Here is a 13,588-nt window from a genome sequence, read left to right as displayed (position 1 = left end):
GGACTTTCAGCTCCTTTATTCTATTCCCTATCACCACCTAAAAACCCTCTCCACCCACAAACCATTGGTGAAAACCGGACAAATTAGGCATTTTAATTTTTTTCCCCTAAACCCCCCTCCCTGTGCAACCCACACCCCACCCCCCCCCCTCCCTTGGAAAACCCTAACCAACTTTCCATGGCAAAAACCCTGTGAGTTACCCCTCAGCGTGCAGTGCACTTACAGATACACCTATACACCCCTCATTTGAAACATATACAAAGCAGGAAAACATTTATCTGTAAAATATATCACTAAGGGGCCAATTCTGATTTCGGCCGCAAAACGAACTGAACGACACGGACCCGGACCGGATCCCGACCGACACGGACCAGCACCGAACGACCCGTGCAGTACGATGCAACCGACACGTACGGAATACATAGCGTACGACCGAGCCGTAGGGAAAATAGTGATCCGACCTGAAAACCGACGCGATTTTCACCGACAGACACGAACTCGGAATGAACCCGACCGACCCGTACCCGCGATGTCCGATCCACGCAGTACGATGCAATGCGTGTAAAACCAGACCGACTCGCAATGAGACCAAGCTGCATGACCGACATGCACAGACAACTGGGCCCACAAGCAATAGAGACCTTCGCGACCGACGCGTATGAAACACAGAAGATAGGCAGCGTCAACGAGGTGGAGAAACCCGCACGAGACAATAGCAGCGTCCGTTTCTATCACATGAACGTCTCCTTCATGTCTACAAAACCCAAAGGAAAAAAGACAAAAAAAGGACCAAACAAGAAATGACAAAGCCAATAAATATTAAAAATAAAAAAATGGGACAAAGACACACCCAAAACTCCAAATATATAAAGGACTACAATCACTACCATCATCCCTTGCAAACAAGAGACACAGCCAGCAGCAAACACCATTACACAGCAACCACAGACACACTCACAACTCACCCATCACACAACCCACACACCATCTGCACCTCATCCAAAAGCACACACACATACAACACCAAACCAACACCAACCCACCCTCACTTGCACCCTCACACACACACACATCCCTCACCACCACTACCCATCACCATGCCCCCAAAGAAGAATTCAAAGTTCACAGATAGCAAGTTAGAAGTGCTGGAAGACGAAATCATCAGAGTAGAGCCACAATTGTTTGGTACATTGGTCCAAAGGACCCCCATGTCACAGAAAATAAAGATGTGGGTGAGGATTGTGGACAAGGTGAACGCTCAAGCACCAGCAAGGCGCCCAAAGGACGATATCCAGAACAGGTGGTATGACGTGCGCAGGAGGGTCAAGAAACTCATCGAAAAAGATCACGCCCTGAGTCAGTGCACCGGCGGTGGCCCTCCTGCCAAACCAGTCTACTTAAGGACCTGGGAGGAGAAGGTGCGGGACATCCTACCACCAGAGAGCATCCATGGGCTAACAGACATACCAGAGCCTGGTGAGTACACAAACAAAATACCCAAGATTGTGTGGCAAGGGGACAGGGAAACCATGCACCGCAAGCAAAGCTACAGTAACCAATAGATAATCATTCCAAGATGTGTATGCCAATCAGACAAACACAATACCTGCCATCTCATAGTGACTTGGAACTGTGTCATGACATGCACCAACCTACAAACAAATAGAACAAGCCAGTGGCACAAAGCTAAATATACACTGCCAGACAGTTTGCCACCACAAACACACTACCTCACAGTGCAGCTGACTGACAGGAACGAATAGTGGGGATGCAGGTGCAGTGAGTGTATCCAAAAGCATGATGGGGCCTGTAGTCACAGATAATGCTCCCCCTCCTGATTGGCCCATCAAGCCCTCTCTGAGACATGCCCACATCACAGGGAGTGGAAAATGACTGACAAGATGGCTGACACTGGGTCCTGCTGTGGGGAGCACAAGGGCCTGGTAGGGGTTGTGTGCAAATCAGAAGCAGGACACCACTGACTGACATCCTGAAAGACAACTTGCACACCCTACAATGGAAGCACGTTTCATGATGGGAAGGAGGACTGACAGCCCTGACCATACTTACCAGCATGTGGAGACACCCCCCCAACACAAACTCCACACAACTCACCAGGTAGGATGCATTGACCCACACCTCAGTGAAATATCAGCAAAAGATACCCCATACTGGGTGCTGCTGTGTGAAGCACAGGGGCTCTCTTTGGACTTGTAACCAAACAAACACCAGGATTTCACAGTCAGCCATCTTGCCATTGCTGTCACACCCCCTCACAGGGAAGCAGAGTCAAGAGGAAGGAAGTATGGGCATGCTGTGAAGGGGGGTGTAGCCAAGAGTATGATGGGAGTCGCAGTCACAGACAATCTACACCCACCCACATGGCCCAGCAAGCATACACTGAACCATGCTCGCCTCACAGGGAGGGGGAAGGGACTGACAAGATGTCTGACACTGGGCTCTGTTGTGGGGAGCACAAGGCCATGCTGGGAACTGGGCAACACGATACCAAAGGGGATGATGGACGGAGCGCTTGAGCAAATCAAACAGTCACCCCCGGTCAACTGATCTGGGTTTAATCCATCATCATTCTTTAGCTCACTCCACCACCCCAGTTCAGACATGGCCATATGCAAATCAGTCTGACCCTGTGCCTCATGGGAACAGTCCAGCCCGAACTGCCAAGCCATGCCTTTCCTGGACCGGAAACAAGCATCCTGGGACCAGTTTCGGGTTCATAACCCTCATCAGCCAGGCTATCTTGAATGCAGTGGCAAGGTGAGCAAGGGACCCACGTCTGGGCATACCCTGCCAACTAAGGGCAAACAAAGCGATACCAAAGGGGATGATGGACGGAGTGTTTGAGCAAATCAAACAGTCACCCCCAGTCAACTGATCTGGGTTTAATCCATCATCATTCTTTAGCTCACTCCACCACCCCAGTTCAGACATGGCCATATGCAAATCAGTCTGACCCTGTGCCTCATGGGAACAGTCCAGCCCGAACTGCCAAGCCATGCCATCCCTGGACCAGAAACAAGCATCAATATCAAACGCTGTCCGTGACAAGCTGGGAAAAAGCAGTGTACAGGCAGGCATCTGTTAGTAAAGTAGAAAATGTCATGTTGGTCAACCATCGATGCATGTAGAAACATAACTCACATCGGGTGTCTCTTCCAAACACAGGTGGTGCTGGGCACCCAGCACCAAATGAAGAGGCTTCCCCGGCCCGACTCTGGCGGACACTGAGCTCCCTGGTTTGACTCGGTCTCTGTCCTCTTCGGATGACGACGACCAACCTGGCCCCTCCGGTGTGAGTCATCATGCAGCAGCATCAACATCTGCACCCCCTGTATCCACGCCTCCAGCATCCGGAAACCGACAGGGCACCCCCGCCAACACGTACAGACCAAGGCCACTAAACACCCAGAGCACAGGGACACAGGACCCCACGGAAGTTACAGCAAACACCACCAGCAACACCACCCAAGGGGTCCCAGTGTCACCTGTGCGTCCCGCCGCTGGTCCTGCCCGTGTGGATAGGGGTGCTGGGAGGGGTGGGAGGCAGAGGGCGCACCTTGCAGAGGGGTCTGGACTGCATGATGACTCCCACCTGGCACGCATCATAGATGCGTACCAGGATAGCACCGGAGGATCTGGCCAGGTAGTGGGGATCCTCAAGGACATGCAACAGGAGCAAGCTGCCCACCATGCCCGCATGGAGGCCAAGTGGGATACCCTTACTGCGGTGCATCGGGACATACTCCAATGCCTCCACCAGATCAACACAAACCTGTCCACACCTCCCTGTGTGGCCACAACATCTGTTGCAACACCATCTGCCAGCGCCACAGGGAGGGAGGACGACTCTGGCGGAGAGTCCCCTGCACCGCAGAAGCCTACACCTGAGGATTCCCCCCCCAGGAAGAAGAGGGGTCGTCCGTAGAAGGACATGTGAGAGGCAGATGTCCCAGCACATCCCCCAGGGCCTCTAAACCTGTTCTGGTTAATGTTCTTTGTGCGCAACCCGTTCACCTTGTCCAATTGCACACAACTCGCCCACATGACATGGAGGGTTCATGTTGGGCCAATGTAGCAGATGACTGTGGACTTTACTCTAGACATTTCATCTACCAACACTTCCAGCTCCACTGTGAACTTTGGATTCAAAAACCAATGTACAGCACCCACCATCCTGTGCACTTTCCTCACACATGTTCGAAAATAAACTCACCAGTACACCATACTTGCCTCTGTTGTGATTCCAACTTGTCATGTGTCATGGAGATGTCGATCTGCTGCACAACACAGTGCATGCCAAATACTGCAACAATGTGACCAACGTAAGGTGAGTCATGGTGATGTGACACATGTGAGGGAGACACACCACTATGGCACCACAACACATACTTGACCATGGCCATGAAACTCATCCCACACAATGATGTTGACCTGAAACACGTTGGCATGCACAGACACAATACCAACCCCAGTCAATGGTAACAAGTCCACAGGTGAAGTAAGCAGATGTCAGTCATATGTGGGAAGACAGACAACGCACATAACAAAGCGTAGCACAGGTTCATTACACATCAGCAACATGTTTATTTCACAATAGTTGCAAGGTTATTCTACGTAACAGTGGACACACGCTCACAGTGTTGGAGAATTGAAGTGCAGGGATGTGTGGTACAACTTTTGACAACTGACAACTTCCACACTGGTGTTGGACCAAACAACAGGCAAAGTACCCTGGGAAGGACAGCAGAACAGGAGAGAAATGCAATACACATGCACAAAACATGTCGCAAGACACCTACACAAAAACAAGTTAGCAGTACTACCCTATTTTGGAGGATACACCACCTGAATGGACACATCACTGCACACATCCAGTCAAGTGGCACACAGACACACTCAGACAGCAACAGAGCAGCCACAACACATTCCAGGCTACCACCATACATTGAAATAACAACCCTGGAAACTCACATTCAGGTGAAGAAGTTGTTGATGAGCTGGGAGCGGACGTCACCCTCATCCTCATCCTCATCATCACTGGCATCTTGGCCCAGGCCGGGATACTCCACAGGTGCCGGAGGTTGGTCATCATCATCGTCGTCCTGGATGAGAGGCACCTCCTTCCGCACTGCCATGTTGTGCAGTATGCAGCATACAAGGATTAGTTTGCACACCTTTGCAGGCTCATATGGGAGGGCCCCTCCGGTCTTGTCCAGGCAGCGAAAGCAGCTTTTCAGGAGGCCGAATGTCCGCTCAATTACCCTCCTGCTCCGACCATGTGCCTCATTGTAGCGCATCTCGGCTGGTGTCACAGGGTTCCGGAGGGGTGTCAGCAACCACGGCATGTTGGGGTATCCGGAGTCATCTACACACACAAAAATGAATAAGTAGCTTAGTTTTGTAGGAGTGCGGAATACAACATTGACAAACACACACATTGAGAAACAGTCAATACACACCGACAAGCCATGCATGCTGAGCTGGCATCTGTGACATCAGTGTTGCAATGCGACTACTCCTCATTATGTAGGCATCGTGCGCCGAACCAGGGAACCGTGCACACACATGTGTGATAGATATGTCAGCAAGACATACCACCAGGGCATTGAAGGAGTGGTAGTGCTTCCTGTTCCGGTATGCCTGCTCGTGTGCCTGTGGTGGTATCAGGGCCACATGTGTCCCATCAATAGATCCGATGACGTTCGGCATCCTCCCCAGTGTATAAAAGGCATCCTTTATTTCTAGGAGTTCAGCTGGGCTAGGGAACTTGATGTACAGGTCTAGGAAATGCAACATCCCCTCCAAGACATCGCGTAGCACCCAACTAAACATCGTTTGCGACATACCAGAAGCAGTAGCCACAGTGTACTGGAAGGTACCAGTAGCAAAGAAGTGCAGGGCTGCCATCACCTTCACCTCTGGGGTCAGTGCTGTGGGGTATGTCCGGCCAGGTAGCAGATGTGGCACCAACTGCTCCGCCAACTCCTCAATCAGCGGCCTGGTGAAGCGGTACCGTCTGATGCAGTCACGTTCCTGCATGGTCGCAAGGTCTGGGAATGGTCTATGGACTGCTGGTGCCCTGCAGTACAGAGATGCACAAAGGAAGATTGTCAGTTCATCCACCCATGTGGCCATGACCAGGCTCAATATCACATGATACATCATGACATTACACAATGTACTGAGGTGTATGCTGTTGGGCAAGGACACATGTCACCTACATGACCATCACCTCACATCTCAATTCCACATGTCCACATGAGTCCCATGTAGTGCAATGGCCAATCATCTGGCTGTGTCACCCAACCTATGTACTGCTGCGACGTTCCAAACACACACCACAGTGACAAGTGAGGCCTGATGTCTCCCAGGCATCAGATCTTTGCCATGCAGAAACCCAGGGTCCCTGTATTGCCACATCGACACTGGCATGGACATAGCGTATCACGTACACACCACAAGGCAAGCGTAAGTCCCACAGGTAGTGGCCACTGTTGTTCCTGCAGGCCCTACATGTACGTCTCTTAGACACACACACACCATCAAGGTTGATGCATATACCACATGGATGTGGAGACTGTCACCCATTGGGCACATTTGATCAGACACATATGAGACACAACATGCATACAGACTGTAGTTGCACATCAGTATTATGGCTACAGGTCTCACTGTGACGTACATGCCATCACCCCCTGGACTCAGGGTGTATGTGACATGCCCCAAACATATCCAACATGAAACTGTGTCCGTGACTCATGCCCATTACTGTACAATTGCACATCACAGTGGTAATGTGCACGACACACAAAGGATTCTGCCCCCATGTACACGTGCATAGCCTGGGAGTGGCTGCACAAAAGTGCCCCCCAACAAACCAGATGTGGCCCCCCCCAAACACCCAGGGAATGCAGCCTTACATGCCATGGGACACTGTGTGGCTAATGCTGTAGTGTGTTAGGTGTGCACAGGTGTCCCTGGCTAGTAATTGTGTGTTGAATCCGGAGAATAGTCACACCAATGAGGTCCGACGCGGGTGACAATGCGTACGCATTGCACGGTTCATGACCGAGCCATGCGTATGCCTTGGCATTGAATGCACTGAGGTCCGACGCGGGTGACTATCATGCATACGCATCGGGCAGGCAGGGTCCGAGACAGGCGTACGCCTTGGTCATTGAATCGTATTGAGACGGGTGCATGTGTATTTTCAAAATACGCGTTGTACACTCAGTTGACCGAGCCGGGCGCACCCATTGGCTCCGGACTGTCATGGAGACGGATGCGGATTCAAAACTTGTACGAGTTGTGCACTTGAAATTCAGTTGGATGCCTACAACAATGTTGCAATTTCAAGTGTTTCATGAAGGAGAAGATTTGAACGATGCGGAAGGCGTGTACAAGTCGTACATTTAAATGGATTGGCCAGATTCATATAATGCAACCATGTTGGACCTATCACTTTGGACACATGGCACAGATTCTGCCTCTGCAGCACAGATATAAGGCTGGCTGGCCCCCAGGGCTCACTTACCGGCACTACATGCTACTGGACCACATCCCTGCTACCACTGCTGCTGACTCTGCATCCTCTGGCTCCTGCTATGGCACGTACTCTGGAGAGGCCCCCAGCCTTCACTGAGGAGGAGAACCAGGCCCTGCTGGACGGGCTCCTTCTACAGTACAGCAAGCTGTATGGGAAACCAGGGGAGCAGGTGAGTGTGCAGTCCACTGCCTTCCTAATTATGCATGTTGTCTGACTAGCAGTGTGTACACCAGTGGCAAGCATTCTCACTGAGTACTTTCATCCCCCAAAGTGTGTAGGTACATGTAATGAACAGGTGTCCTGCTGCTAAAGTGCATTAGTGCAAGCTTAAACTATCCAGGCATTGTTAACATGTCAGACATGCAGGTGATTTGTCCTTCCCCATGGTTGCACTACCTGTGTAACTCATTTCCATTGGTGATGATGACATGTATATCCAAATGTGTGCAGCACAAATCTGGGGCATGTGTGTTAATGTTCTTTTAACTTTATCATCCTCACAGGTTGATGCCCACCAGAAGCAGGAGAAATGGTTGGCCATCGCCCGGGCTGTTGGTTCGGTGGGGGTCTACAAGCGCTGGATCCGCAACTGCCAGAAGAGGTGGCAGGACCTTCGGGCTGGACCCGGAGGATAACTAGAGCCCAGCTGAAGCTGTCACCTCCACGCAGGAGGGGCGGACTCCGAGCCCTGACCCCCCACATGCTCCGGATACTGGTGGTGGTCTTCCCAGACCTGGATAGGCACCTGAAGGCCAGACAGCAGCAGGAAAGGGGGTAAGTCCATGCCTAATCTGTGTACTATGTCTGACATGCTAATTGCAGTCTTTTGGCTTGGTCACACTTCCACATTACATAGGTCTTGTAGTCCAATACTCAGGTCCCTCAATTGTGTGATGCACCCTACTCATCTGTTCCACAGGTGTGGCCCCTACAGTCTGTTGCTTGTGTCACTAGGGCACTGTGTCCCTGCAGTCAGCTATGCTTCAGCTACCGGACGGCATCTGTTCCCGTGACTCTGTTGTGTGTTTCATGGGTGGGTCAATTGTTTGCCCAATGCATGAGATCTGACATGTGATCTGTGTGTGCCCTTGAGCAGTAGCGGTGCGTCCATTAGGCCATTGGGGCGTAGCCCCCCCGCCCGCAGCGTCGCCCACAGCGTTGGCGTCTTTGAACTTAAGTAAACTGATTCAGTTTACTTAAGTTCAAAGAAGCCGAGGGAGAACTGACAATCATGTCAGTCAGCATGTCGTCGGACCGCCCACCCCCTTCAGAGTCTGAAGGGGGTGGGCGGTCCGCGTCATGTTGACTGACATGATTGTCAGACGGGCCAGGCAGGGGCAACAGGCAGCAGCACAAGTGCGGATGATTGGGGAAGATGAGCGAAGTGTCTGCTCTGGCTGGCGCATGCCCATTAGGAGAGCGAGGGTTGAGCAAAGGCTCAAACCTCGGTCTCCTAATGGGCAGGTGGGCGAGCAGTAACCGTGCCCTAAGCCAATCCTGGCGCTGCTGGCAGCGCCAGGATTAGCTGAGAGGCTGAGAGGGGCTGTAGGCGCCAACGTACGGACCCGAGGCGGCGCGGACGTGCTCAGGACCTCAGGTAGGATATGGATTTTTTAAATTGTATTTTAACACTCCCCCCTGGTCCCCACCACTGCACGATATTCCCCCCGCGCAACATCCCCCCCCCCCCCACCCCCCCGCGAGCCGCAACCGAGTGCGAAACACAGACCGCGCCCACATCAGGCGATTCCCATTACCCAAACAGCTTTTTTAGCTGGACTTTTGTGGAAATGCTTTGTGCGGGCACCACTCAATCTGCAGGTCACTCACTTTGCCACAGCCAGGTGTCTAGTGAAGTCCTTGCAGCATGTAACCCCCGTCTTCACATGGTGTTCCGGCCTGTTGTACATTGACAGGTGTCTTGTAAGGCTATCACTCAGAATAAAGGCCCTCAGCCAGGCATAGGTGCGTGCTTTGTGATGTCATCTCTCACGGTGTAGGCCTCCTTGCCATAGGTAGGTGTTGTGTGATGTCTTTGTTTAGCGTGACTCTGCGTTACGTCATCATTTAGGGTGTTAGCCAAAGATACCTTGTGATAGCATCACTCAGTGGCCTTTGAGATAATAATGCCTTGTCTAATGGCCTGGCCTGTGTGTGTGAATTTACGAGAAGTAGCGAGAGCCATAGAGAGATCTTCCAGGCAAAAGGTATTTTTTCTGACAGGGGGCCTGATTTACATTTCAGCGGACAGGTTACTCTGCCACATAGAAGATGGCTATCCCGTCCGCAGCATTACAACTGCATTACATCCAATGTCTCTTGTTATGCGGTAGAGGGGATACCCGTCACCTTTGTTACCGACTAACTCATCCGCTGAACTCGAAATCAGGGTCAAAAACATTAATAAACGCAGGGCACATTAAAACACTTTTTTTTTTTATTGTCGGGGACTCTGGAATTATATTGCAGGGGAGGAGCAAACTAAATTAAGGGACAAAAAAAGGCAATTATGCAGCATAATGCATCACATTTTGTGTTAGTATTACCTCTTTAGTTTGTCATTTTTACATATCAACATTGACTGGGCAAGGTTTCCTAATATTAACACCAGTTTGTGACTCAAATACAGCAATAAGGAACAAAAAGGTGGCCATTCAACCTTCTTGAAGGGCCTTCCACTGTGCAGCAAGACGTGTTGCAGTGGTTCAGTAACTTTTGATCCGTTTGAGCTAAAAACAATTGTTTTCATTAAAATATTAACGATTATGTGGCAAATGAGGCAAATAATTAAGCAGAAAATGATGCAGCCACAAAACTTCATAATTCCACTGGCTCTGGTTGTATTACCATGTCTCACAATTCCAGCAGAGCCAGCATGAAAGTGATAAATTTTCTCCCAAGCCCCACCCAATCAGTGTGATAGCCATTTTTGCTGGAAAAATAAAAAGGCTATGGAGACCTCCATCTTGGAGCGATAAGCAGCTGCGGTTTTAGACAATCAGTGAATTAAGCTCCATCTCTTCGACGTCTATGCGGTAACCAATTCTAACGCCAACCTCCTGAAATGCAATCCACACATGGCTAAAGCCAACCCACTGACCACCGAGGTAATTAAAATCTGTTTTTATTTCATTATGGTAATTAATAAAAAGCACATGTTTCCAGAATGGCAGAAAGAGCACCGTACAAATCAACGGCATACAGCAAATAAAACTTGTTCACAAAACGGTATTTTTACAAAAAGAAAACAGAAAAAGACTAGCCGATACATCAAATCTGAAAAAAAAGTACTTTTACCTGTGAAAGGTAAGAACTGATACATTAAAGACCTCAACAAAAAAAACATTTAGTTTCGTGCTCAAGCCAATTAAAGTGTAGTCAAATATCTGCCCATGGACCGCAACACGGTCACTGTCACTTTCACCTGGACACCTTTCAGATGTAGGTTGCAGCAATCAGGCATTTAAAAAAATGAGTTTTTGCTCTTAGTCTGTGCACACCCATAATTGATGGACTTGGTAGGAGTTTTGTCTGCAGCAGGAAGCAAACACTGTAAACATTGAAACACACTTCAAAAGAGTGAACAAATGATTCCTTGTTTTTCACGAAAACACATTATTTTACTAGTCACACAAGTTGATGTTTCCATCATAGCTGTTCTGCCCAAAGCAGCAGTTATTAAAGAGGGCACTCAGATTTCAGTGCCATCTGAAACACGGTGCATGCTTTGTTTTGAAGGTCCTACGAGTCCTAAATTGATCTCCAGGGAGAAACATACATCACAAAAAACGAATGTACCATAGTAACCTGTTTTGCTAGTCTGCTGCTTAATGGAAAGCAGTTCTTTCAGAGGCCCATAGTGTAAACACAAGATGGATGCCAATGGGCCCATTAGATACTGCTCCCGTCTTTCCCAGCCCCAGCTGTTCACATTCTTTGTTCTTGTTAAGCCATTTGGGGCTCTTCTGAGTCCATCTGAGATAAACAGATGATACATACTGACTCGGGAGCTGTGAAGTTAAACAAACCTGGCTCCTCTTTAAATGCATTCAGGATGTAAACCCCATTTTTAAGTCTGCGTGTAAATGATGCTCATTGCCCACATGTACCGAAAGCATAAGACGTCTCCTAAATTTAAGAGCAGACCGTACACTTTTATTGCACACCACGCTTAATAATATTTGGTTCAAAGAATGTTCAATGATCAAATATTTTCCACATACGTCAATTACGGAAGAACCGCTGTTATTGCTTTTTGATGTTTGTGGAGTGTACAATGTGCCATAGACTGGCTTTGATGTGGTTTCTGTAGTTGGAGGGGCATGGTTGCCGGGTTTTCATCAGGACCGGAGTGTGATTGAGGGTGAGGATATGTAGTGAGTGAATGCGCTTCCGTCTTATGAAAGCGTTTGATGGGGGAGGCCAACCTACTCCCCCATGTGCCCCGCATACCATGGAAGGTGATTTTAATGCTGCCCGGGTCTAATGGGCAGTGGCTGCAATTAAAGAAAAACTATTTTGAGAAGCTAAATGCAGGGATAGAGGTCCGCTATTCCTACCGGCATCTGGCATTCTCAGGCATTCTGACTGATTCACAAATGGAATGCCTGCTTCCTTTATATCAATTGTTTGTCATATTTGTACATGTTATATGCTGCGTAATTTACTATGTGTAATATAGTGCTTAGTAATTGCTTACATTTTATTCTGCATCCACCATGTGTATCTTCCTGTGTCAATGTGTTTCCCTTTGATTAGCACCATGGAGATAGAATGTTACTGTTCTGTAGAGAGCCAGTTGCATCTGGCACTTGTTGGAGATGGATGGGACAATTTGTACTCTGGAATAAACGCATCACTTTCTACATTGGAACTTTCTCCATGGATTCATTCATCTAATTTTACACTGGCGACGAGCGTGGTGAACTAACTCTGCGTTTCCAGAGAAAGAAATTCTGTCCCAACATCATTTGCTTACCAACGCTTCAAATCTACAAACTTCTACAACTCCTGTGAGTGCCTCTCTCTTTTAAATATTCAGAAGTGAGCATTCGCCACATGCCTACTGTGTGTTTTTATGAAGGGTTGGGAGGCTTCGATGTGGGCTCTGTAAAATACAGCCTATGAGAAGAATTTTTTTTTAACATTTGCTGAGTTTGTTTTGTTCTCCGTGCGGTATTGTCAGTCTCGTGTCAAGATTCACGTGAAAATGGTGATCTGCATCAGAGACATATCAGCGTGGATGAAAGAGCTGTGAATCGTTTGAGAACTTGGTCTTAAAATAAGAGTTAAACCTCCAGCAATAGGGGCATCTCAGAACTAGTGGAAGACTTTAAAGTGGTGTTTAGGGACCAGCACTGGAAGTATACCAGAGCGTGTGAAATACCAGTAAACTGTTTGTGTTGGAAATTGGTTTTGGGAAAAATTAAACGAAAACGTTCAACATATCTGCTCAGAAGCTGTGAGCAGGGTTCGTGTCATTGCGTCTCTGCTGAGAAGCGGTGAACAGGCTTCGTGTCATTTTGACGTTCGGAGACTTCAGCCGCTTTTCGTCCCGCATACTGAGCGTTTTGTGAAGGCATGTAGACTTTGGGGAACTGTGAACAAGGTCCATGCCATGTTGATGTCGCGCGACCCCAACACCTTATCGCGCACTCTTAGCCCGGTTTGAAAAGCGTGCAGAATTCTTTGCGCATGCAAGTTGTGGCTCACCTTGCTGAATTTTCATTGTTTCTTGCATCATTTGAATCCCATCTGCACCTGCATTGAGCGACGTTCTTCTGCACGTTACATTCCTTCTCTGCGAGCCATCTGAAGTCACGTGCAACGTTATTAAGCGTCATCACGCTACGGCGTTTCCGGCGTGCTCCGTTACCCTGGATACGAAGAAACATCGGACTTTTGGAAATATTTTGTTTGTGAATATCCTTTTCTTATCTTGTTTTTTTTTTTTTCCATTCCAGTATACAAATTATTTTTTATAAAAGGGGAAGAGTGAGTAAAGAAACAATAGTTTCCTGC

General features: G+C 48.8%; 1 long non-coding RNA gene across 1 annotated transcript in view; it reads right to left on the bottom strand.

Moving 5' to 3' along the window:
* LOC146871567 (uncharacterized) overlaps positions 1–13,588 on the bottom strand; it is a 68,536-nt gene that overhangs the window by 25,681 nt on the left and 29,267 nt on the right. The window contains exon 2 of the long non-coding RNA XR_014981021.1: positions 13,280–13,443. This is a non-coding gene — a long non-coding RNA (uncharacterized LOC146871567). The remainder of the gene's footprint in view (positions 1–13,279; positions 13,444–13,588) is intronic.

The sequence above is a fragment of the Triturus cristatus genome, chromosome 1_1, assembly GCF_964204655.1.
Source record: "Triturus cristatus chromosome 1_1, aTriCri1.1, whole genome shotgun sequence".
Lineage (NCBI taxonomy): Eukaryota > Metazoa > Chordata > Amphibia > Caudata > Salamandridae > Triturus > Triturus cristatus.
Note: the sequence above shows the minus strand (reverse complement) of the source record. Positions and strands in the feature narration are given on the sequence as shown.